At 39.1% G+C, this 23,535-nt stretch overlaps 1 protein-coding gene across 1 annotated transcript in view; it reads left to right on the top strand.

The window, feature by feature from the left end:
- The window catches only part of zfhx3b (zinc finger homeobox 3b), a 240,994-nt gene that overhangs the window by 13,793 nt on the left and 203,666 nt on the right, over positions 1-23,535 (top strand). The window contains exon 2 of the mRNA XM_077201829.1: positions 4,296-4,348. The gene's annotated coding sequence lies outside the window, so the exon portion shown is untranslated. The remainder of the gene's footprint in view (positions 1-4,295; positions 4,349-23,535) is intronic.

The following is a 23,535-nucleotide window of genomic DNA, read 5'->3' as shown; positions in this document are numbered from 1 at the left end:
GGCATATATATATATATATATATATATATATATGTATGTGTATATATATGTATGTATATATATATATGTATGTATTTATATATGTATTTATATATATATATATATATATATATATATATATATATATATATATATATATATATATATATATATATATATATATATTCAACCTCTGCACCATGTCAGGCTAGATACTTATTAGCTGAACAGTAGCTTAGCTACACCAGCTTGGAAATATCAGGGATGGAATAAGGAAAAATAAATAAATAAACAAACACACTCCACATCAGATTTGACATATGCACTATAAAATAACCATTAGTAGTTAGCTACAATCTGAAGTGACAGTCTATCAATAATGTCCGTCTGAAAATGGGACAGGTTTGTTGCTGCCTCTAAATCATTGGAGAGTCCATAGAGCTGAGACACAGGCAGGTATAGAAAATGCATTAAGTCGAGATGTTGATGGGAGTGGTGTGAGCGTGGGGACACTTAAAGCTCCAGGGGATGTGACTTTAGCATGCCCTGTGCTGACACACACACACACACACACACACACACACACACACACACACACACACACACACACACACACACACACACACACACACACACACACACACACTGGAGTAATAGCTCAGCATACACACACACACACACACACACACACACACACACACACACACACACACTGGAGTAATAGCTCAGCATTTCAGCTCATCACCCTTTACCTTTAATCCCTGTAAATCTGAACGTGATAAAGGTGATGTTGTTGGGAGTCTTTCAGTGTTTTTTTAATTTTTTTTTTATGTAGTAACTCTGTGAGATTTAATTTAATATTGAGATCTTTCTACCGAATGACTTCTATGACTGCCAAGCGTTGTTCCTCTGAAAGTTAATCGAAAATGAATATGCATTTTGTATCTCGTCACAAAATTTCAATAGCCCCAAAATTTAATTTCCTCTCCATTAAAAAAAAAAAGGAAGATATGAAAGCCTGCCAGAAAAAGCCCTTAATTGCTCTCAATCTTTTATCTATATTGATGTCACTTATGATATTCTTTAATAAAACAGAATCATTATAGCTCTATTAAACGTCTCATAAAAAGGTCTACTTTTTTTTCTTTTCTTTTTTTTTAAACCATAGCATATATAAATCTCTTCTGCTGTGACCTCTGGTTAAGTCTGTGTTTATTTAGTAGACAAACTCAGACCTTTTACCCACCCAACAGCACACTCTCGATACATACAAACACCCACTTAACTCTGTTGCCTCCTCCCCATGGCCACATTAGCATAAAATTAGCCTAGGCTGTGCATATGAATGGACTCTATTCATGAATGAAGTGAATGTGTGTCAGGTTGGACCAGAGCGCCACGTGCCTTTTCTCTCCTGCTGGTATTAAAGTGGTAGCGTCTGACTGTCTGCTTGCCAGCGGATTCCAGCCATCTGCCTGCGTGCCGCTCTACTTGGCATAACAGGCTGGCGTTATGGCAACAAGTGTCTTTTTCCGCATTGCCACACTCACCAGCCCTGCAAACTTGGCAGCCAGCCTGCCCGTTTGCCCGCCCCCGTATGCAGATAAAGAGCTTATTATGCCCAGGCAGTGGGTGGGGAAGGAGGAGGCGGGGCTGCTAATTTACATATCACCGCCGAGTTGACACCCTCCAGATGCAAAACGGCCAAGTAGCAATTAAGGCTGCTTAGTGCTTTTGTTTAATGTGGTGGAGTGAGCAAGCCGGGCGGGCATAGCTCAGCCGCCTCCAGAGGGGACGTGTATGAGAATTTCGGCTCGGCACGTGGCGCCTACCCGCCCCTCCCTTTTCCTAGCTCGGCATGCATTCGGCTTGAATATACGCACCCTCGACGCTAGGTGGTCTGCTGACTTGGGCCTGGCACTATGAGCTGCTTGCAGGCACTAGCCAATGATTACATGCATCACAAACTACTGACCGATTACTGATGAATCGAGCACTTTACAACAGCCAGCGTAATCAGTCTAATTTAAATCTTTATGTTGTGCTGGCTGATATGGCAGTCATGTTAGACTTTATACTGACACTTAGTGGCCTGGATGCAACATCACGCAAAACCAAGTTGCTTTTCACAGTCAGCCACGATTCATTTTCAAGCAAAAGTGTCCTATAACGGGAAGTTATTGAGATTAAATAAGTTGTATACATCTGGTCATGTGATCTTAAAGGGATAGTTCACCCAAAAAATTATAGTTCTGTTATTAATTACTCACCTCATGTCGTTGCAAACCCGGAAGACTTTCATCTTCGGAACACAAATTAATATCTTTATGATGAAATCTGATATTTTTACGTCCCTCCGTTTACAGCAACGCAACTACCTCTTTTGAGTGGTGTAGTCAAAATTTTCTGAAGAGAATGGATCGCTTTATATGATGAACAGATTGAATTTAGGCTTTTATTTACACATAAACATTCAAACACTTGCACATCAGTTGGGGTTAACGGAAGCTCATGCATGTTCGCTTGACGTGCGAGAACCAATGAGGTTTATCTTCGTGTTACGCATCACGTTTTAGCTTCAGCAAGAACCAATGAGGTTTGTTCTCGTGCGTCAAGCTGGTTCGGTTGAGCTTCTGTATATGTTCGCTGATTAATGTAAATATTTAAATACAAGACTAAATTTAATATGTTTCGTGTCTTCAAAAAAAATGTTGACGGAACCGTTCGATTCATATGGATTAGTTTTATGATCTCTTTATGAACTTTTTGAAACATTAAAGTGGGAGTTGCGTAGGGTGAGGGTGAGTAATCAATGATAGAATTTTCATTTTTGGGTGAACTAATCCTTTAAAATGGCTTTCATTTTAGTCATTTTGTTGTATATTTTGTCTTTTAAATGTTTTTATTTGATTTCAGTTTTTGTTTGTTGTTTAGTACACCAAGTTAAGCTAAATTAAATGTTTCCATGCCAGCTAACTGTAAAAAAAGTTAAATATTTTATTTTAGTTAACGTTTATTTCATTTCAAGTAACAGAAATGTTTTTTTTTTATGGTTTTAGTTTTAGTGAACTATAATAACTGGATCCTTGCGATTAAAAATGTAACTGTGCTCCAGACCTGAACTGAAGACATGCATGTTAGACCGAGTGAAAGGTGTACGCCTGAGTTTGCATGTGCACACAACATGCATTGATGAATTGTGTGTGTGTTTCTTCATCTGTTGATAAGACCTTCCATAGCAGCGGTATAGAAAAACACTTACTGCTAATGCAAATAACAGGGCAGTATAAATCAGTGGCCAGGAGCGGGCAAGCGAATATTGTGTAATAGTTATTGCGAAATGAAGTGGCACTGGGATCAATACCTCACTATATCTCACTCGGCTGTGGTGGGCCTTTGGAGGCAGGGGTCCTCTCTACTGCCTCCACGGGGCACCATAAATCTGTTGGTGTGTCTGGATGTGTGTGCAAGACTGTGCCCTCTTATTAAAAAGAGCCAGTAATTAGCACTTTGCCCCAAAGCTACTTGGAAAATCTAGCCTCACGTAAAGGTATTGCACTAAAATATGTGTCATAGTGTGCATGTTCTTTTCTTGTTTTTTGTTTTGTTTTTTACAGTCTCACAATATTCAGTATTTCCATTCAGATACGATAAAAAGGATTATTAGACTGGTGGTAAGTGGATTAATTTTCTGTATGTTTTCCCACAATTCCTTGTACAGTAACTGTGTCAACTCAGTCAATACGTTCTTAAAGCAAAACTCGTTCTAAATATAATTTATGCTCATCTCCAGCTAGAAAATGAAAGAATGTACTCAACACATTATCCGTACACTTTGCAATTGATTTTTTTTCTGTGCTTTCGTATGTATTGTTTTAATATAAAGAGCACAATAATGGTTGATCTCCAAGAGAGATACGAAGTGGTACGGTGTGAAATATCCTTGTGCGTCTTTGTGTCCAAATATGCATTTAGGTGCAAGGGCCTCACGCTATTATGGTCACTATGTAGACCTTTGTTCTTTGGTACAATACGCCTCCTATTGTCATGGATGTGGTTTGGTCTTTTCCATGGCTTGTCCATTACAAGGTTTATTCACAAGTTGATTTTATATGGTGTTAAGTACGGCCTTGGGGCCAGAAATGATTGGGACCAGTCAGAAAGTATTCGAGTAAGAATGTTGATCAGTCAGCTTGCCGATTAGAGACCTTGGTGTTTTCTTTGAGACGGCTGATTGAAGTGGATGAGGAAAATTGAATTTCAGATTTGATTGAAGGCTGTTTGATTATGATTATTTCTTTGTGTGTCCTTTTTAGGTCGGTGAGGAAACGAGGAAAGGGATTTTGCAGCTGCTCTTCGTCGACTGTTGGTGAGTCTGAGCGCACAAAATCATTAAAAGAAGTTTGTCATCATACTGTGTGTAATTTCCGAACGTGGCATCTGTAACCTACATCGTGGGCAAATTTTCCGTCTCTTTTCCACAGCGGCCGTAGTGCATTTAGCTGGGAGAGTGAATTATCACTGTGGCAGAGACGTTTGTGCAGGTTTAGATGTGACAGTATATCTAAAAGAGCTGACTACAATATTGATCTCTCACACTGAAGTCGTTTGCCATGTGCTTTTCCTGGCCTCTGTCACTCACTGAGAATTATGGGTAAAAAATGGAATGCCACTGCATGACAAAATGTCAAATCGTTTCAAGCAAGTAAAGGAAACAAGATACACTTATGCATTGATTATCTGTGCTTTGCATAAAATGGCAAATATCTTTGGCTTTAGAGCACAAATGTTTGTTATAAAATGTAAGTAATACATCCATTTAATATTTTGAATGTGCAATTAGCATGTGAGCTTCCTTAAAAATAATTACCAAACTTTTTGGAATGGTTTTAGGAAGGATTTATTTTGTTTCCCTCGAGGAGAGAAGGTGGAAAAGCTCTTCAGTCTTTTGCTTGAAAAAACAAACAAACTATTTTGCCTTTAAGACGTATCATGCTAAAAGGAGTGCTGCTTTGTTAATACTTTATATTGAAGCCCCACTGTTTTAAATGCAAGCAAGTAATTACCATATAAATATCAGCCTCTCTTTTATGAGAATTTTAAAGACACTTTCAGTGTAAAAAACAGATGTTGAGGCAATCTCACATAATTGGATATCGACATTATGTGGTTTTGCTAATCAACACCAATGAAGAGGCATTCTATTATTATTATTTTTTTTAATTTATTAATCCACTCAAGTGCAGTTTTATGGCTCTGAAGTGGTAGACTTGTAAACCAACAGGCCTGCACTCTCAAAGGGGAGCCAGATGGAGAAGGAAAGTGTTTTGGCAACATGTTTCCCAGCAAACGACACACACACACACAAACCCCCCCCCACACACACAGGCTTACAGTCTCTTCATTTGTAAACCGATGTTGGTCTGTGGGTCTTTGCTAGCCATATGGCTGCTCTTCAAGTTCTTCTTCTAAGCAATCTGTATCTCACCCCAGCCTAGCCTTGAACTTGGAGACACTGGATGGAGGTCAAAGGCCAAAGGTCATCCTGCATGTCTGAGGCTGATCTTGTCGTGTGGATTATGAAGCGGTGGGTTGTTTGCACTTCCACTCTGGAGTGGAGGAAGGGGCAGTTGCTCAGCACAGCTCAGAGCTACAGCCTCTGGCGATCGAGTTGGACTCATGTGTAAGCTGTGTGTTGTGGGGTTAGAGTTCCTGACCTCTGACCTGCATCAGTGAAGGACGCATGATACAGCATGAACAGTCCTAATGCCCTCCTCAATGAGTGGACAATAGACACTGCTATTGATCCACTGGTGCAGTCTGTCTCACTGTTTAAGAGAACTCGGTCAGCTTGCGGTCAACAACTAAATCTACTAGAGATGTGCATTTGATATGCAACAAATGAATCAAACGAGTATGGGGTGGGGTTATGGAGATATTTTTCTTTGTGCGGCTTTTGGTCATTGCATAGCATCTTTATTTTATTCTTCTCACATTTTTTTAATGTTTGTGTCAAAATAATAGCTTACTTTGTAAAAAAAAATTCACACTTGATTTGAGAATGACTTTTAAATTCCAGTTCAATTCCTCAAGTTTCAGTTCAAAGAAATTCATATGATTGTAATTTGTGATACAATTTTATTAAAGGCACACTATGTAATTTTTCGCTGCTAGAGGTCGTTTATTGAAAACAAAGGAGTAGCTTGATGATGCCTTGATTTCACTGAATTATGGGAGTTGTTGTCTTAACCTCTACAGCCGGTGGAGAATACTGCGGAACTCGGGCAGAAATCATATTCATGGATGACTGGTAATGTATTAAAGATTTATTAACGTTACGTTTCCATGGTTTATACAAAATATATCCGGAAATCGAGGGTAACGCAGTTATGATGTCATTGATAGGCGACGCACGGACACGGTCCGTGTTCTGGGTAAAACTGCTTATTTCTCTGGATTTAAACATTCTTAGAAACATTTGGGATAATGTAAGTACACAAATCAACAAAATATATAACATTGCTCTAGTGGTTTTTGGATGTTTCAATCCAAAAATCGTACATAGTGTGCCTTTAAGACGATAGATAGATAGATAGATAGATAGATAGATAGATAGATAGATAGATAGATAGATAGATAGATAGACAGATAGACAGATAGATAGATAGATAGATAGATAGATAGATAGATAGATAGATAGATAGATAGATTTCAATTTGTTTTTCTAGACAGAAATACCGATATATTAGTAATAATTTATATATATGTGTAAGAATACTTCATTTACCAGAATGCATTACGTTACATTTCTTTGAGTAACAAATCCGTAAATTCCCACTCATTCCAATTCATTTCCTATTCAACTTCCAGAGGTGTACTGTATGTACTAAAAGAGACAGTTTTGAATTTTACGCAACCCTGAGGTTTATGACCCCATGAAAGTTTTCCATAATCTCTGATGCATTGCGCTTTAAACTTAATCCTCACACATGAAGAAATGATTTTGGTCTTTGCTCTGTCTGTGAGACTAGCACTTCACGTGAGGGATCTTTACGCCAACTTGCACCATTTTTTGCTTCGGTTACAATCACAATAAAACTATGTGTAAAACACTGCAATAATAATACATTCCAGCTAGTATAACTGACTCAGGAAGCCCCCGTTTCCCTTCAGATAGCACCATGTGATAAACAGCACTATGAGGGCCACTCATGCTTGTGGCAGGGCCAGGTGTTAGACCACCACCTTCTTCAACCCAAACCAGTCCTAATACTCTCTCTCTCCTTCCTACTGGCTTTGCAATTGGAACATCTGGATGTGAAAGCAGCCTAGAAATACACAGGCACAGCAGGCCCTTCTCTCCTTTCCCCCCCTCCTCCCTTTCCCTCTCTCCCTCACTTGTGTCGAAAATCTGCTGGAGTGGTCAGAGGTAGAACAACATGTGGAGCGGCCGTATTCTCTTTCGTTTTCCTTTTTTTCTGTTTTGTTTTTTTCCCCTCCTTCTCGTTCCAGGGGAGATCCAGGCCAGTGATAATCCCTCTCTCTCCTCATTAAAGGGAGCTAAATAAACACAGGCCTCTTCCAGTTGTTCCTGCAAATTTCCTCACCAGCCGTCAGGAGACCTTAGAGCGGGCCGGCCCTTCAAAGGCCTGGAGGGCTGGAGGTGGCTCAGGGAGTGCTGGGTCAGGAACATTAGCCGCCACTGAGGGAGCCCGGCCCGACCCGGCACTCACTTAGCCTGCGGTCAAAAGGAGAGAAAGCATAAAGACAAAGACATGGAGATAAAGCTACAGACATTTTGTGCAAGTTTTGTTTCGTTTGGCCCCTTCTTTCTGTATTTGGAGCTGGTTTTAGGAATAAATACTTCAGAGTTTTAATAACACACTCACTCAGTACAACACACCACACACTAATAAGGTTTTTGCGGTGGGCAGGGTTTCTAAATGAGTAGTAATACTCCAGACACAGGCCAATCTTCTCCTTGGTTAAGTTAGAGCCTGTTGTCGGCCTTGTTTTAATTTACAAGCTGTGTAGTGACATTCATTTTCTCCTCTCTTCACTTCCTGCCCATCAGCTAAGAGGGGCAGCGGTTCACTTGCGTCGTTCGTGGAAAAGGCAATTAAACAGTCCGAATGACTGCGGCAACTTCAGCGGAGAGCGAAAAGGAGCCAACCCTCTTGTTTAATTGCTTACTCAATAACTCTGTAGGATGAATAAATTGATCAAATTATGTCCCAAGAGGTATCAAGGAAAAAACACCACCCCAAAATACCAAAATTGTATCTATTATCGCAGTCCACTGTTTTTGTCCACTGGTTTTATTTCATGTTATGTTATACAACAAAACCGATTTAGAATTTAATTTTCAAATTATAAAATGTACGATTGAGAGAAAATTGTGTTGCCAGAGACTTGGAGCAGATGTGCTCCGATACTTTCAACATGGTCATATTGGGAAAATGTGCCTCTAACTATATTTTTGCATAACTTCAAAAACGCACCTAATTCATTACAGTTTCCCACTGAATAGAACACTACTGGCAGTAAAAGGGCAACAACTTTTATTCCTTTCCACACAAATTGATTTCAGGCGTAGATTATCAATTAATAAATACTTTTTTCATGTAATTCCTTGCCTAATACTATGGTTTTTAGCCTCAAACTCTATTACCATAGTGCGTGATTTGTAAACGAATACAGTTTGACGTTTGCATGACAGAACCAGCTCCATATGTATGGCTTTTCTGACATAGTAAACTTGTTCAGTTCCCTGGTACAACACTTCACTTGTGAGCACTGGGGTACAAATCCAGTGAAACGCGGTTCGACCAAAGAGCTCAAAGACTTCGAGAAGCAAGCTCAAATGGCACAAGTGTGTTTTAACTCATGTTTGCTTTTGTTAACTCTATAGGTTAGGTTTAGTGTAGTGGATGGATACTTTTGAATGCGCTTGCAACACTTACCCATACCATTCATCCATTATTTCTCATCATTGCTCTGCTGTCACCAGTTTTGGGGAAAGTTACATTTAAAAGTAGTGCTGTGTAATGTTGTGTTACTCCCTTAAAAAAGTAACTAATTACGCTACTTAGTTTCTTTTTATGGAAAGTTTGTCACGTTAATTTTGCGTTACTTTCCTCATGTGGGCTAAGCTTGTTTGTTTGTTTTAAATAACAAAAAAATATATATTTTTTGCAAATGTAAAGGCCCTTTCACTTCAAATGTGACATGAATAAGCCTTATAGGCTGAAGAAAAATTCACACCTGTACAGTAGGAGCGTAAGCACACAAATGTGATGTTTATCTAAAGGCATTTTGGCCTTGATGGTTGAATTGGTTCATCGAAGGTCAGCAGCAAAGACAGTGGTTAATAAAATGAGATTAAATACATGAATTTGTGTAATTCAACATTTAATTATTGCAGGTTTGTGTAATATTCTGAGTTTGCATTTCACTGTATTTATTCATTTTGAGGAATACTGAATCTGTTTTTGTGCAAGTGAGATCAGAAAATGCTCACATTTAGTCTAGAACTACAATAACCAGCAAGTTCACACAGCGCACAACGCCTCCTGATTTCTCTCAACATGGGGACAGGAGAGCTGTCAGAAAATACTTGGGAAAACAAAGTAACTTGTGTTGCTTATTTGAAAAAGTTACTCAGATATTTTCTTGTGAATTTAAAAGTAATGTGTACCTTTACTAGTTACTTGAATAAGTAATATAATTACGTAACTTGCGTTACTTGTAATGTGTTACCTCCGACACTGGCTGTCACTATAGATAAGTGGTCAAAAATATTAGTGCTTAGTATCTATATATAACCTTAGAAACTATATTTCATTGTACACCATTCATTTTCTATAGAGGCTGTGCAATTCAAATGTGGATTGGTTTGTAAATTATAGTTTGGATGCATACGTGTATGTGTGTTTTTAGTGGTTTGTTTGTGTGTATGTGTGTACATGAGAAAGAATTGTGGCCATCAGACTCCCATCAGGCCATTATTATTGGTTGAGCAGAGAGTCAGTGGCAGAGGCACCTGCCTAGAATACTAATGAGCACAGCAGGCAACACCCACATACACACATTTAGCATACATGTGTAGTGTTTGATCACTCACACTTACCTGCTCTTCTGTATCAGAAAGGAAACCTTTATGGATACAAGATGGCTGCCACATGGACGTGCTCTCTGGACATAGAAGTGTACACTTCACTTCATCAGCAGCATAGACACATCATAGCTTACACATGCTGAACTAACGTCACACACCACAGTGTACACACACCACCGGCTGCTGTGCAAAGGCAAATATGGCCTTCTACGTCCCCTTTTGGTCTGTTTTACGCGCACGCGCACACACACACACACACACACACACACACACGTGAGGAGACATAGAGGAATGGTCATTACAGGGTGCAAGGCAAACACGCAGTCCGGCTGATTTTGGGGGAAAGAGCTTGTGTTTCTGAACCCATTTTTACTCTGCATGTGTTGGGGAAGAAGCTTGAAATTTATGAAGTATCTAGTTTTTAGATTTTTTTAAATCTAAGTCTGGCTTTGTGTATTATGAATATTGTGGGGAAAAATCGCTTGTCATGTTGCTCATTTGTAAGTCACTTTGGATAAAAGTGTCTTCTAAATATTAAGGGTGGGTGAAAAAATCGATTCTTAGATGCATCGCGATGCGGACGTGGACGATTCTGAATCGATTCAAAAATGTCAAAAATCGATTTTCAAAAAAAAATAATTATTATTTTTTTTTTTAGATATGTAGCCTATTTATAATGACGTAATATTGACGGAACGCAAAAGACGGAACTCTGAAGCGCGGAAGTGCACTGCCCGGACCGTCTGTCTGTGGCGTGCGCACATAACAGAGACGCGATGGCTGAGCGCGAAATCCAAACACCCTCCTCGTTAAAAGCTGACGTGTGGAAATATTTTGGCTTCTATGAAGTTGAAGGGGGAAAGGAGCTGGACAAGAGCCACAGTAGTTGTAAGCTTTGTAGAATAAAACTAAAATATTTCGGCAACACGACAAATATGAGAAGCCATATGACACGTTTCCACCCAGAGGAGGAAAAACACTCGGCTGTACCAGAGCCGTGTCTCTCTATGGCTCTGGGCTTTACCGGTGTTCAGACGATTTCTGCTGCCTTGTCGAAAAATGCTACCCAAACGCGAATCGATCACAGATAATGTTGATAAATTCTCTATTGTTTCCATAATGATGTAAATCTCACAATATTATAACATTGTTTATTTCATTTTAATCAGGGTAAGTGTATGGGGAGCATATTTTAATATTTTAAATGAACTAGCAATTATCACATTTGATATAACAAGTAAAAATGATATTTTTATATGAAATAAAATTATAATAAAATTCGAAGTTAAGAGTACAGTATGATGTACTGTTTTTATTTTTAAAACGGTGTGAAAAGTAAAAAATATCATCAAATATTCATATTTGACCTGTCAAAGTTTCCTACAAGTCTCCACAGCAAGGATGCATAGATTTATGGGCGTGGTAAGCAGAAGAAAAATGAGTCTGCAGACTCTACACATGCACCAGTAAGTAGCACATCTCGATGGGTAGCATGAATCGTCAGAACACCTGTTGTTGTTATATTATTAATTTACTACAAGTATGCTGCTAGTTCAGGCACACATTTATTTTCCTGTTGGTTCTTTGCAATGTTAATAAAATATATTGTACGTTAATTCGTTATGGGTCATTACTTTGTACTTTTAAAGCAAAGTATTTATATTCACACACACACACACACACACACAAAAGATTCAGATAATCGATAATCGCTTTAGAATCGAATCGCAGGCCTCTGAATCGTAATCGAATCGAATCGTGAGGTGCCTAGAGATTCCCACCCCTACTAAATATATAAATGTAAATTTAGTTTGTTGATCGACAAGCTACAGAGCCAAAATAGTCAAACTACCGTATAATGTAGCTACCTTTTTTAAATAGTAAATTTATAGGGTAGCTATTTTACAAGCTACAAACAAAAGTAGTTGATTAGAGTGAAGTGAAGTCATGAAGAGTCTTTGTCTTTTTTATGATTACTTATTTTCTAGCCCAGATAAACATGGAAATGAACACACAAATGTACAGTAAATGCATCCATAATCCATATAATAAAAATAATTGCTTTTTAATCTTATTGTATATAGCTTATTATATATATTTCCCATGGCTGACAGCTTTATTAAATCATAAAAGTATTTTAAAATTAGCCAAATTCCAAGTCTCGGTCACACTCTTTCAAGCATTTACTGCTTCAAGAAACATTGTTAGTTTGACATCAGTGATGTCACATGTCTTTCTCTCACATCTTGTGTCTGATTGACATGGCAAGTTTATAACATATTTTTTAACAAGATTTGAGAATGTGATGGTATTGTTTACAGTAAATTACTATTTGAAGTTCTTAATACAAATCTATAGCTGTAGAAGACTTGAAATTGAATTGAATAAATTTTTGGTGCTTTTTTAAAGGCTTTTTTAAAAAGGATTGAGTTCTTGTGAGCATCTCTCTTGTTAATGTGTTTTTTGTTGTTGTTGAGGAGTGTTTAGGGTTGGGGCTAAGGGGGCTAAGGGCTTAAAAATGTCCTTCATAAAAATATATATTATATACATACAGTATAAAATATTGAGGCTATGGCCACTTCAGTATGTTGCATCATTCAAAAACATTAATATACAAAAATTGCAACATTTTTGATGGTGCATGAATAAAAGTTACCCTGTCCTGCACAACACTGCTTCCCCCAGTGGTAGGATAAAGAGTCACTTTCAGAATGGCCAAGAGTGTTTAAAAGAAAGAGCTTTCTGATTAAAAAAAAAAGTACATCCCTGTAAGAAGGGCTAATTAGTGAATACAGACATATTGATTAGTACAGTGACAGGGCTGAGACTTAATGAGGGGCTGACAGAAGCTGAAAATGTCAAAGCCAAAAGGTTTCCATGAATGAGGAGAGACTGAAGAAAGAAAGAGAGAGTGGTGGTGGAAGGGTTGGTTAGGTTGAGTTCAAGGCCATGGAGAGGTAGGCTGACCCCGAGGAATGGGGGATGCTGGAGAAGAATCGTGAATGGCGTGATGGGCTCAATGTGTCCGACATTCAGCCGACTCTATAGGACCCAAGGGAGAGCAGGGTCAGGAGTGCCCCCTCCATCCCCCCTCACATTACTGCACCATTTCAAGCCGCCCAGCACCTATTTCCTTCAATAAAAACTAATAACCTTCTCTGTCAGGAATCACAGCAACCCTTAAGTGTTGGACTGAAGGGGCCCACGCAGGATGGGCTGTAATTGCAGAACAGGAGTCCAGCCCCAACCCCCAAACCTGAGCATGCGCGCACTCAAAGATCCCTGTTTTACAGGACTTGTGTATGTGCACTTTCTTCACTCAGCGTCTTGCTCCTCGTGGCTCTGATTGCATGCACTGCTCGGACTCTACTCAGCAATCAGCCAAAGGCCATGGAGCAGCAGCTCAAGGACGTTTTTAATTGGAAGGATGCTGCAAAACGGGGAACGGCACATTCACAAAATTCACAAGGAAAGCAGACCAGCTGCTGTAATGCATTATGATGTGCAACTCAGATCTGCTCGTATAAATAAATATGCTCTTTCGCTCTACATCTTTGTGAAAACAGGATGTGCTTAAGTCCTGAATATTCATAGAATTTGTCTGTCCATTTATAAACACTGGAAATAACACCTACAGAACATTGCACTGATGCCGGTTTCATAGTTGCTATTCTAGATTTGTACATCCAATTTATGAGTAACATTTTCTGTTCTCTTTTTGCGGTAGGCATGTGTTTACTAAAACTGGGACCATGTCCTGTAATAAAACCCATTATGGTGAATTTGACAGGACTAGTATTGAGTCAGTGAGATAAAAGTTCACCCTTCACTGCCATTATATTTTGATTTTAAATACCCCTATTAGAGCAACCTAGAAAAGCCAATTTCTCCGATTTTTTTTGTTTTGTTTGGTATATATCTGCAAACTTTTGTGTATTAGATATAGAAAACATTCACGCTGATTATACTATCAAATGCACCATTCCCACTATCCCCCTCCTCTTTTCCGCTCTGTATCTCCATCTCTTCCTCCTCCTATAGTCTCATTTTTAATGGCAGATGAATGAGACAAATGGCCCCTCTCTACTGCCATCACTCGGGGCCCGGATCAATCGGAGGCCCAGCAGTAATTAACTCTTTGCTAAACTTACACCATTGATTTCCATTTAATGCTGAGCACCACGCTCTAAATGAAGACCGATACCTGGGCGCAGGGGTGGAGGACACTATAGGGTGGCGAGTTGTGAGGACTTGTGGATCTGACAAATTGGGCCCCATTTAATTGGGAGTGTAGCAGGCTTAGCAAGGCTGGTTGGATAGAAAGGCCCAGCTGGGGCCTAATTGGGGTGGGTTGTGCGCACCGGAGGGGACCCTGTCATTGTCTTTAGTTTGTTCCTCTATTACTCCACGGGGACCAGCTAGACCAGCGAATACAGTAATTCCTTATAGTCGTGGTGGAGTGGTCATGTGACCAGGCAGCAGAGTGTAATCAACAGTCCGTGTCTGTCTGCTTTCTCCTGGTCTTTCTCTCGCCTCCTTTATCTGTCCCGATCTGTATATCCATTTTTGCGTGGCAGAGCCGGGCAAGTTATTAAATACTTGAGGGCGTTAATGAATAGGATGCTTTCTCAGGCCTTGCTAAGCTTTTGTATTACAGCAGTCTGTCAAAGGCTTCCTTTGTTTGCACTTTCTAATTGAATCTGTACAAACACGATCCCCTTCCAAACGGGGGTCTGCGAGGCAGCGGTTTGCCACACCGAGGCAGTGCAGATGGAGCTGTTCTCAAAGCTGGAGAACGTCAAATCTCATTTCGACAGAAGGTCGCTGACGGAGAACAGAAGGCGCGTGAAACGCTTACACAGTGGCGGATACATTCTGTCTTTTCCCGTCTCCTCTTCCTATTTCATTTATTCCTGACTTTGATACATTCTTCAGAAGCATTAACGGTTTAGTCTCAGTCCAGTTTACCATCCCGCCGCCATCTATCAGGGAAATAGATGGAATTTTGTATTTGAGGCTATTGTTAGCGTGATCCGCTCTGTTCTCTGTAGTGTAATGGTTTGCCCGTGGCTTGATGGCTCTTGTCTGAAACAGTTCTCCATTGTTCTATGGGCTGGTGGGGTGCTCAATGTCTCACTTAAACTGCTGTCACTTGCCAGCCAATGAACTTGACTTTAAACTTAGGGAAATCCAATTGGAGGCTAATACACCATAATGGGCTGATCAATACTAATTATGGGGCCCCACGTCGAACAAAAGATATCACTCTGGGCTCACATACACTTATGTGTGCACAAGGCAGTTGACTAAAAGGGTATGCTCGTGTGTCTGCACGTTTTCATGCATGTGCATACCTGTTTTACGTGAACTATGTCCCGGTAGTCATGCTCCAGTGCAATGCGTCATACATGCATGATGTCCGATTAAGACCACTCTACCAGATGCACATCTTGGCCCTGTTTACTTCTGGTATTAAGATGCGTTTTGGTCGACCGGATCACAAGTGGACGATGCTAAATACATGTGTAAACCGGGTCTAAAACGTTTTGAGCTTGTCCACTTTCGACTACTCCCAGATGTAGGTGAAAAAGCATTCGACCGGATTGCTTTCGTAGTGTCAGCGGTCATTTGGTCGCATGTGTTAAATAGCCACAAAAGACCGTCTACTCTCCCCCTACTGATCTAATGTGTAAATGGGAAGCGCGCTAGCCAGATGGGATTGAAACTTGTTCAAATTAAACTTACTTGCTGGAGAGTTTAGTTTGAAGATGAAAAACATACCAAGCTCAATGTTGTCTCACCATTCTAACACCCACTCACAGTGTTTGGCTGGTCTTGCGGCTGTCTGAGCAGAAACGAAAGCTTGTGCTCTCCATATATTTTTTCCGACATCTCTGGTCGCGTTCACATGTAAATTGCACAAGCTTTTTTGGTCCATTAGATCAAAAGATCTGAAAAAAAAAACATATACATTTCCCCGCCCATAGACCCTCCCCTTGAAGAAATCAGGACAGAAGTGGTTGAAAGTGGACATAAGAGACACCAAGTGTAAACGGGAATGTGTCTCCCTCGTCTACTTGTGATCCGATCGACCAAAACGCATCATATTACCAGGTGTAAACACAGGCCTTGATATCTCACCCCTGAGCTGACTATTTTAGATCTGAAATTGGCCATGCGGACTGATTTTAAAGTCTCGTACCATTTTAATTGTTCAGCCAGCACTGGTTAATGCTGCATTCAGACTGTGAATGAATTGAGGCATGCTTACAGTCTGAAATTTAAGGAAGATTCGAAACGGCACTAAAGAACCATCACTGGAAGTTTTGAATGTAAACACAGGTCAAAAATGTTGTGTGTACAGTGACCCTAAAAAGTATTTGGAAACTTATGCCGTACTGTAAAACATTCAATTGCATTATATCAATGATTTGCAGACTTTTCAAGCTAAGTATCACACTTCATTTGGAGTACCAAAGTACCTCCTACCAAGTCTTTTTAAACGCAAGCTTAATGATATTTATGTTTCATGTTTAGATGTTTAGAAGTTTTGCAATCCAATTCAAACTTATTCTGCAAACCACTCCATTTATTGCTATCCAATTTAAACACACTAATTTGCAACAAAAAAAATTCCTGTGAAAAGTTACTCTGTCTGTTTGGTGTCATTACTACCACTATGCTCAAAACTTAGTGCTTAATTTAATTTTTCTAAGCCAAAAGCAGAAAATGTAAAAAAAAAGAAAAGAAAATGTGTATAGGAAACCAAAGAAAAATTTCCTAATTACATCATATGCTAATGTCTGACGATGTAAACAGTCTTATGGATGCGTGAAGATATATAAAAATTGATATTTTCCTATGAATTGAATGTCTATTTTTATAGTCTGCTTTTCCAGAGTCATCTCTTTTTTTAAATAAAACATTTAGTAATATCAGCATTCAGACATTTTAAGTGAAGTGTCCAAGTATTTCTACATATAGGTTGTCTTGTTGAATTTAACTTTTGTTCCAGTGTCAGATTGGGTGAGGGTAGGCCTGTGACATGACGCATGATAAATTAACATTTTCTGCTTGCTCTCTCACCCTGTAGCACACAAATACATGTTTGTGTGTGTGTTTTCTGTGCGTACACATCCTGTAATTGCATTAAGAGAATGACGCACTTTCTTACTCTGTTTAAACTCATTGTAATTGTCAGTGAATGGTGCACTAGTGTGGTAATGTGAGAGGACAGAGGGACATCAATGAGGCATCGTTCATAAAACCCGGCTCAACGAGACAGACCCTGTCTGGAATGTCACGTGCGCTGACACAAACTGCCTGAGTGTGTTTGAAGCCCGAGTGGCATCCACTCATTGTGACATGACTTTTATGAGGAAGAGATAGACACGACCGGACAGAAGGGGAGAGAAAGTGAATGAGTGGAACCGGTATAGAAGAGGGAGAGGAAGATAAGACAGGATGCAGAGGGACAGAGACAGACAGATAAACAACGAGTTGGGAAAAGAGGAAGTCAGACCGATACCCTGATGAATTAAACCTCATGTTCTGTTCAAATTGACTTTGTTTTATGTTTGGGGTCCCACATGTGTAAAAATTAAAAATTAACCGAATTTTCTCATAAAATAAGATAAATATTTAATCATTTGAATATGTTACTTATTAAAAACTCTGTTGACAGATATCATTCCAGCTTTAGACATGCAAAAAGTAGACATACACTTTTTGGAAAATATGACAAGCATTCTAGTTAGTTAGTCGAGTCTTTTCAGAATTTTTTTACAAAATCACTCAATTCATATGGATTAGTTTTACAATCTTTTTATGAACTTTTCTGAAGCGTTGAAGAGGTAGTTGCGTAGCTGTCAATGGAGGGACATAAAGCTCTCAGATTTTATCAAAAAGATCTTAATTTGTGTTCTGAAGATGAATGAAAGTCTTACGGGTCTGGGACCACATGAGGGTGAGTAATTAATGACAGAATTTTCATATTTGGGAGAACTATTCATATTTGAATGAATTTTTGGGAGAATTGTCATATTTGGGAGAACTTAAGTGTCTTAATATAAGTAAAAGTACACAGTAGATGCTTATTTTATAAAGTACACAATAAATAAAATGTTTAATTGATATCAAGTTTGCAATAGTAAAAAAAAAAATCCTTGAAATACAAAAATGTGAATGTAAAATTAAAATCTATGTGTGTATTTATATAAATATATATATATACACTTTATTTTTAGCTCAACTCTAAAAAAAATTATTGTGTACTTATTTATTTAAAATGCTTCATATATGACAATATGCCATGTATGGTATGGATAGACCTTCATTTGTATTTAACTACATTCTTTCTTTTGCTGTTTCTTGAAGTCTGATTTAATGATTTTGATGGTGACTTTGAGACCAGCAACCCTCACGTCATTTTGATCACCCATATATTGCGGCTTATAATGATAATGGTCTTGCAGTCCATAAAAAACGCTTTATATTTCATAAATATTAATTCATACTACAGGTGTGTCTGAAGTATACAGGCAATAATGACCTAAGCAGCTAAATAAAACGCTATATTAGTTTACGATCCCTTTCTCTAGATTAAGAGGAGAGTGCACAGGCATGTCTCATGTGTATGAATTTATATGTGCTTGCTGTAAATCCACTGACGTCATGCATTAGCTTAATGGCATTGTTTCGACACATTGTATCAGGATGTGCAAACGCAATGGCGTGTGCGGCGTTCCTCCGTTCCCTCCCCACGAATACCCTCTTCTCCTATTCGTTTTTCTTTGCTGTTTTCCCTTCTTCGCTCATATTTCTATGCCCCTGCGCTATCTTGGACAGTCTCTCTCGCTCCCTCTCTCATCATTTTAATAGTGGACCTCAGAGCGGTTGCCATGTCGACCAGCCAGCATATTACTATGGCAACGGGTCTGTGCGGCGAGCCTGCTGATTAGGGAGAGATGTCTAGTGTAGCCTGGCCAACAGAGAGGTGCAAAGAGAGAGAGAGAGAGAGAGAGAGAGAGAGAGAGAGAGAGAGAGAGAGAGAGAGAGAGAGAGAGAGAGAGAGAGGGGGGGGAAAAGGGAAAGGTGTTGGGGGGTTGTATGTGTGTGTCTTCTTGAAGTGTGTAAGGCTTTCTATAATTAGAACTGGGCAGACATTTTTACCAGCCCAGACCAGATCCGTATAAAGCCACAGCCACAAATGTGTGTCTCGCTGTTTTATTTCCCACAGCAGGACACCTTTAGTTAGTGCTGTTGACCTGGGGCTCTCAAGTTAATTGTCTTTTTGCCTTTCTATTTCTTTGTCTTCCTAATACTTCCTTCGTGCATCTCAATGTGTGCCCTGTTTGTTACTGTTTCTATGCACTTCATTTCCCTTCAACTATCAGATTGTTAAGAGTTCTTCCAAATACACTCGTCACTTTTACTATTACTTATACTTTAGCTTTTTGAAGCCCTTAACACAAACTGTTAATTTTGCATTCAAGTCCTCCTAGGAAGTTCTTGCTTACACTTCTCCATTCATAATTTTGGTGACTTTGAATTTTTACAATTTTTAAAATGGACTTTTCCTTTTCTTTCTCATTTCTGGACAAAGACAAGAAACGTTTAGGTGTTAATACAAAACAATATAATGATATAATATAATATAAACATGGTAGCATTTTAATAACCCTTGTAGTTACCTTATATTACTCAGTACTTTTGTCGGTAAGCACACTGTAAGTACATTGGAAGTGCATGAACTGTCAAATAAAGTGCATCTATAAATATAATAATATATATAATAAAACATGATATGCTTAAAAACATGTTTAAATGCTATGTACTTAAAATGTAAATGTAAAAAAAATTAAATGTAAACTTGCTATGTAAAAAAACAAACAATAATATTGAACAACAATAATGACAATAATAATTCTTTCGAGGTACATTTAATATAAAGTGGATCTGTGACAATTAATATTTTTTACCCTCTTCAAGTGTTTTAGTGTAAATACCAAAATATTATTATATAAAATATTGTATCGTATTTGAGAAGTGAAATGGAGGGAAGCTTTTTAGTGTTGGTACAGAATTTTTTTTTTTTTTTTTCATTCTTGTTCTGGCACTGGGAAGTGTGGTTTAGTCAAGTCTGACAAAACATCTGTTTCCCCAAAAATACAGCTAAATAAGAAGTATCTTCTATCATTTTTCTGCTATCCTTAGTTCACAAAACTAAACAACTACACTACCGGTCAAAAGTTTGGAAGAAGACTCTTATGCTCACTAAGGTTGCATTTAAAGGTAAGGTATGTGATTTGGAAAACGATTTTGAAAATGCACAATTCAAATGGTCCTACCTTATTTTCTCCAAGGCTGGCTCTGACTCCACCCATTCAAAGAACATGGACGCGCAATCATGCACGAGCGAAAACTCAGATGCACGAGAGATTATAATGACGATTTAATATTAATCATGTAACCGGCTTTACTGACGAGATGCGTATGCGTCACGAGGTTTGAGTATGCGCACGATGGGGGTCACGCGCGCCGGGGGGTACGACCGTTTGATTGACGAACTTACTGTTTAATGATTCTAGGTGGTCTTGGAAATGATTGGCTGGAGTTTTTCGAGTCCTGCCCGTTCCACAGATGATTAAATTGCTTAATTTTCATTTCAGTGCTTCTAACTCAGTGGCTGTAAGTGGGTTAGAAATAGGATTTCAAGGTTTTTTAAAAAATGGACAAAAAAGAGAATCACATACCCCACCTTTAATTGATTAGAAATACAGTACTGAAATATTATTATTCTTTTATTTTAATATAGTTTAAAACGTAATTTATTACTGCCTGGCAAAACTGAATTTTCAGCCATTAGAATCACATCACCCTTCAGAAAGACTATTCTTAAACAAACAAATAAAGGTAAAAACCTTCATGATTTTGTCAATATTCACAATAACAATGTAACCTGATTTTTTTTAAAAAATGCTTCTGGCCTGATTCTTTAATTTACTCACTCCTCAGCTCTAAAAGTTGGTGCTTAAAGAAAGTTCAGAGTTTCCCACAGGTAGTTATGACTTGATGGTGGCGTTCATGTGTGATACCTTTAAGAGTGTTGGGCTATTATAAGCAATCAAACTGCCAATTTTGCCTAGGGATCGTGAGAAGCCATCCTTAACACCCTAACAACTGCATAGCAACATGCTAAAAAACAACCTGGCAACTACCCCGGCAAACAGCTTAACATTGAGGCAGCATGCTTTGCATGGGCACACATTTTCTTCAGAAAAATGTGCAATTTTTTTTTCACATTTGCAGATAGTTTTGCAAAAAGCATTACACCTTCAACATCAGTAGCTAAAATCAGATTAGAGGCTATACATTTCCACTTTAATTGCTGAAATAATTACAAAGAAACGTAAGTAACACATTGAATTAGCCTTAAAATGTTTTAGTTGAAAGACTGAAATAGTACTGCTCAAACTTTATTTTAATTTTACACTTACATTTTATTCACTCAAATAAGTGCAGAGTAGTATTAATAAACTATGTACTTCTTAAAGAGTTACGGTTAGGGTCTGGTTTAGGATTAGTTAATTGTAATTATGCATAATGTACTGTTATTACTAACTACATGTAGTAACCTGTACCTTCGTCACCAAAGTGTTACCTTATCTTGTAAAACTTATTTCAGTAATCTTCGTTTTATTTACAACTTCTAAAAATATTTTTTGCATAGCTAGTCTTGCAAAAAGCAATACACTGTCACCATTAGTAGCTAAAATCATATTTGAGGCTATAAATGAGCTCTGGTTGGACATGTCTTTGCGGGAAGGGGAGGAGGGGGTCATAAAAGAGCTTCACCCACAGCTATGGCATTAATGAACAGCACACGGGGGGCTGTACAAAGTTGTCTCACCCCTCACGCACTTACTAGGGCCCCTCAGACCTCCCTGATCTATCAGAAAAACTAATTACAAGATCTAATTAGGGAGAGAGAGAGAGAGACTGACCCATGCAGCTCGTTTAGGACCGTAATTACGCCTTATTTATTATTCATCTTCCAGCTAAATAAGACTCTGACATTTCAATAGCAATAAAAGATGGAACATTTAAAACAAAAAGTGTCTGTACTAATTGAACATTTACAGATGAGAAGCAGGATATTGTTATTTACACTCTTATACGCAGTGTGTTTGTATCCTTGGAGGCTGACGCCACCCCGGAACGGAAAATTAACGCGGAGAATAAGGTCGCGCGGAGCTCGCAAACGAGACTGACCCTCATGACAAGCCGACCATTATTTTTTAGTGGCGCTGCATTTATTAGGGAGTCTGATTTTAATGGCCCTCTTTTTCTCTGTTGTGTCAGGTCTTTACAGAGAGCGGCTCTTCCGCCTGGCCTCCGCCGTCCACCTCTTGAACCGCTTCGCGACACATTAGGTCGCCACTTTGTTATGAGCCTGTGTGTGGCCCGCTGCCAGAACGGAATCAAAAAAATGACTAATAATAGTGTTCGGAAAATGGCCGCCATGAAGAATGCTGCGGGATATTTATTAGATTGTTATGGGCATTTTTTTATTTTTTTATAGTAAACCTCTCCCAGCCCCAGCCACCTTTGTACATTACAATGTTTTATCTCCCATTTCTCTAAAAGTCCTACTCTGCTTTTACCGTTCCACTAATTTCTGCAGTCCATACCCACCCTGAACGCCGAAACAGCTCATTAGGGCAGTGTGCGACTGCTGGTCTCATTGGCTGAGCTGGAGGTGGAGGAATAGCACATAATTATGAAGTGGAGATGGCATTAATGCTCATCAGGAATTATGGATGAGTCTCCGGGCACCGGCCCCAGTGTCGAGTCACCACGGGCCCCGGCACATGGAGGACGGTGGTGATAGCAGACGTTTGGGTTACAGGTAGAAAGGTCACCTAGAAGAACGTCATCCCTCAGCATTCACACCCATAGCTCACATCACCAGCCTTAACCCACACACACACTTACCGCAGACGTCCCTAGTCACAGCTGACACTTGTGTTCTCCAACCTTGTGTACTGATGCGGAGGCGACCACCAACATCTCTGTTCACCCTATAACGTGCAATAAGAATCAGGGGGCTCATTGACAAAAGGTTTACATTTTATAATACAATATATTATTGGATTGATCCTAAATATCATGGATTTTATCCTACATCAAAAATGAGGAACAAACTGTGATTTATGCCTGGTTCAGATTACACGATTTTAGCCTGATTTTGGCACGATCCGTTTGACGTAGGGTGTCGTGGGGATTCGTAAACGACAACGGGCCTCGGGACGCAAGATTCGATCGTATCATCTTGTATAGTGCGTCATAGTGGGCGACAACCTACGTCGCGTCTGCGATGCTTCACGACATCACGACAAAAAGACTGGCATGTTTTTTTTTTTAAAGGTCGTCCATGT

The sequence above is a fragment of the Siphateles boraxobius genome, unplaced genomic scaffold (assembly GCF_051911475.1).
Source record: "Siphateles boraxobius isolate OS27281-9 unplaced genomic scaffold, OSU_SipBor_1 48, whole genome shotgun sequence".
In the NCBI taxonomy this organism is placed as follows: domain Eukaryota; kingdom Metazoa; phylum Chordata; class Actinopteri; order Cypriniformes; family Leuciscidae; genus Siphateles; species Siphateles boraxobius.
The sequence above is the reverse complement of the archived record's forward strand: the minus strand, read 5'-3'. Positions and strand labels throughout refer to the sequence as shown.